The following is a 4284-nucleotide window of genomic DNA, read 5'->3' on the forward strand; positions in this document are numbered from 1 at the left end:
AAAATTCAATTCAATTCAGTTTATTTATATAGCGCCAACTCACAGCATATGTCATCTCAAGGCACTTTACAGTTCACCAGATCATACAGTCAATTGCAATCCCTCAAACTAAGCATGCTTGTAGCGACAGTGGAGAGGAAAAACTCCTTTTTAACAGGAAGAAACCTCCAGCAGAACCAGACTCAGTGTGAGCGGCCATCTGCTGAGGCCGACTGGGATTCCTGCTACATCTATAGCAGGATATTTCTGTATGAAAACAGGAGAAAGGAGCAGCAATTTATCAGCAGCTTGGTACAGGTGGTGGAGATTTCTGTTTGGTGTTCCACTCTATTGAAGGAACCATGATCTCAAAATGCTCATAATGTTGTGTGTATTTTAATAATCTTCCCTGACCGACACTCTAAAGTCTGAGGTTGTTTTTTTCAAAGTCAAGCTGTGATCATTTTATTAGTCATTATAAACGTATTGAGAGCATGGACTAACTTTCCATTTGAACAGCAGCCTAAAACTGCAGAATCTTACCTTTATGCACAATTTGGTGGTGTGGGCGCTTCTTTCAGCAGGAAATCAGAGAAAGATGTGTTTTCAAAATCAGCTAAGGGCATGCTTCGGTGGTGCAATGGTTAGCGCGCACGACCCATGTAGAGAGGAGATGTGGGTGACCCGGGTTTGAATCCGACCTGGTCGTTTGCTGCATGTCCCTCTTATGCCTGCTTTCCTATCAGCCTACTGTTGGAAAACTGAGCCACTAGTGCTGTAATGACTGCAACAAAAAAGAATAATCTCAATTTGGCTACAGTGAAGGAAGTTAAACCATCAACGGCAAGTAGATATTAATTCATAAATAGCCGTATGTACATTATCTTCATATCATTTATAAAGAAAGGAAAGGGGGTGGTTCTGTGGTTGCTAAGTAGCTGCTACTCAGGCTGTTAGGTGTTTGTTTTACTCATCAGATAAAGAGGCTAGGAGGAAAAAAAGTCTCTTTTGTGACAGTTTTTTTTTTTTTGCAATGGAACTTTGTAGGATGAGCCTGAAGCTAAAATATTAAAGATATTTTGTCCAGGATGTGTGGGATCTGCAGCGACCTTTGAACCATCCAAGATGGAAGGAAGGTCAATTTGCAAATCTGATGGAACAGCAGAGGCAAGAAGCATCCTATTTGGTTGCATCCATCAGAGGCTCACAGTTATGGAACACACTGCCAGCTAATGTTAGGGGCTGTGTAACCTAGATACGTTTTAAATTCTCCTTAAAACATTGGTTGAAAACTAACCAGACATGTGTTCACAGGTAAATTGATCCGTTTCCATGGGCCTGTTAACCTCATTTTATTGTTAACCTAATTTTTATTGTGATTTTATGTTATTGGCATCTTATTTGTTTGTGTCCACTCTGTTCTCTTCTGTAGCGTCTTGTTTAATGTTCACTGTTTTTACCTGCCTTAGGACAGCGGATGCAAATTAGCTGTTGTGCTAATTCTGGCATATTTACATTGATGCTTTATGCTGACAAGGCAAGGCAAGGCAAGGCACATTTATTTGTATAGCACAATTCAGTACAAGGACAATGCAAAGTGCTTTACATGATTAAAATACAGGAAGATAAAACAGAATCAAAGCAAGTAGAAAAATTTTAAAAAATTAAAAATGCAGAAACAAAAAAAGAATATTAAAAACAGTTGGATAAAAGAAAATATGTTTTAGTTGAACTGTTTAACTAGAACAGTCGAAGGCAATCCTAAACAAATGTGTTTTTAGTCTTGATTTAAAGGAACTCAGGCTTTCCGCACTTTTACAGTTTTCTGGATGTTTGTTCCAGATAAGTGGAGAATAGGAACTAAATGCTGCTTCTCCATGTTTAGTTCTGGTTCTAGGTATGCAGAGCAGGCTGGAGCCAGAAGACCTGAGTGGTCTGGAGGGTTGATACACTGATAGCAAGTCTGTGATGTATTTAGGTGCTAAGCCATTCAGAGATTTATAGACTAACAGAAGTCAACAGAAGTGTTGATGAATGTGCATTGTCCTAATTCAAATAAAATAAATAAATAAATAAATAAATAAATAAATATATTTTGTTAATAAGCCAAACCATAGTGACGAACAGAGGAAAACTAGATAATTCAAATGTCTACACTGTGGCTATTGCAGGTCTGACCCAAACTCCCTAACCAAGCCAGGAATCATGGATACACTCTAGTCCTTCTGTGGTTCATGCAACATGATGTGATGAGATTGCATGATCTCAGCCCACTATATATCGTGCTGAATGGGAAGACGAAGCAGAAATCCAGCAGAGACTGACTGATGGAGGTCTAAAGACAAGTATTTAATGATGTCATAATCAAGTCTGCTGGATGACTTATTTTCAGTTGTTTGAAAGCGACTTCTGATGGATTTATCATCCACCTCTTACAGATTGCTGTCCTCTGGCAAGAAATTCTTAAGAGTCAAAATCCAAACTCTAAAACTAATAAAAGGTTATAAAAGCTGCTGCAGTAAGTCTTTATATCTGGAGTTTTTCCACATGCTGTGAACTCACCGAACAAACCTGACCGCTTTCATCTCAGTGAAGCAGTAAGGAAACTTCTAACTAAATGTGAAATATAGAATTACCCAAATAAGTGGAAATTTTACTATGATAGATTTCTTTCTTTAAAAATAATTAAGTGCACATACTGACAAGTTGATGAATTTTCCCCATTATGTACAAAAACAGTTACTTGTTCGGCCGTAAAATACTACACAGAGTTTTATTGTCTGCAAATCCACCTTGAGATTTATTGTGAAGAATTTTAGTCAAAGCCAAGTAGTTCATCCAGAATGCCATGTTTCCCCGTCTCTACCTAATATAAAACAAATCGTCTACGGCAGAATTAATGACACATTTATAGAATTCCAGTTTATGTATTCATTAAATGCTAAGTAAAGGTTTAAAGAGAGAAAATAAGCAGACTGTATCCACCTCTGCTGTGACACATGGGAGGAGAGGAAAATGCCAAGGGAGTTATGTAACGGGCCACAGAGAGGGTGAGGGTAATAAGAGTTGACCGATGATAATTAGCAGCATGCTCCGGTCTGTCGGACAGAGGGAGAATTTTAATTGTTAATATTCATATGATCCTTATGTTCCACGATGCTCCAGAGGAAAAACTGTTTATGGAACAAATAAGGTTTAATTTCCCCACCAGCAGAAATTCCTGCTGCTGTTTGAGGCACTTTTTTTTTTTTTTTCGTACAGAAAGTTTGCCAGAGTGGAGTAAGAACATGTGCATCCAAAGATGCTGCAGTTGGTCCAACAGCAGCCTGTTTGAGCTGCTGAAGACCCAATGGGAGGTTTGGGAACATCAGGCTGAGCAGATAAGAAAAGGTCCGTCTTCAGGCAAGAAGACTATTCAGTATAACGCCACAAAAATATGTTAATCTGATCAAGCTTTAAAGCTGTGCTCACATGTAATCATTCTGCTGCTAAGTTAGGATGCAGTTAACTAGAATGCTTAGAAATGAGAGGAGTAGTACGGTCAACTTGGAGACATACTAACCTATAAATCAGAGGTCACGGATTATCGGGCCGCGGTCTGGATCCGGACTAACCTGACAACAGCCAGATACGTGTCTAGCTCCGCCTAGCTCCACTCACATACATCTGGGAACCCGCTCATTGAAAGTGATTTCCCCAACCAAATTTATGGTCTGGCCAATCAGGACGCAGGGCAAGTGTTTCCTGGATGTGACGTAGTGGAGAAGCGTGCACAATGTTGCCTTTTATCCGTACATTTTCATGGTACAAACGACATTGATCATTTACCGACATTGCACTGATTTCACTGTTGCTATATCCAAGATGTCGGCTGTTCTGTTTTGTTTTTTTCCTGCGTCGCTCTCACAGCGTCCCGGTTAGCTTCGATGTGAGTGGTTGAAATAGCACGTCGATAAAGATGACAGACAAGTGGCTTATCCAATCATATGCAAAGAGTTTTGATAAGGCCTAGCCTTCAGTAAAGGCAATTCCTATGGAGGTGTCCCAGATGTATGTGAGTGGAGCTAGGCGGAGCGAGACATGCATCTGGCTGTTGTCAGGTTAGATCCGGACCCAACCTCATTTAAAACATTTATAAATTACCGCATAAATTACCTTCTACTTACATCACAGTCTCCATATAATCTGTAAAACTCCCTGCAAAAGAATAATAAAGCAATTTATATGCATAAATCAAGAGGAACACTATGGCTCCACTCATGGGCGTAGGTTTGCATAGGGACCATAGGGACATGTCCCTACCAA

The sequence above is a fragment of the Cyprinodon variegatus genome, unplaced genomic scaffold, assembly GCF_000732505.1.
Source record: "Cyprinodon variegatus isolate N-32 unplaced genomic scaffold, C_variegatus-1.0 Scaffold700, whole genome shotgun sequence".
NCBI classification, from domain to species: Eukaryota; Metazoa; Chordata; class Actinopteri; order Cyprinodontiformes; family Cyprinodontidae; genus Cyprinodon; species Cyprinodon variegatus.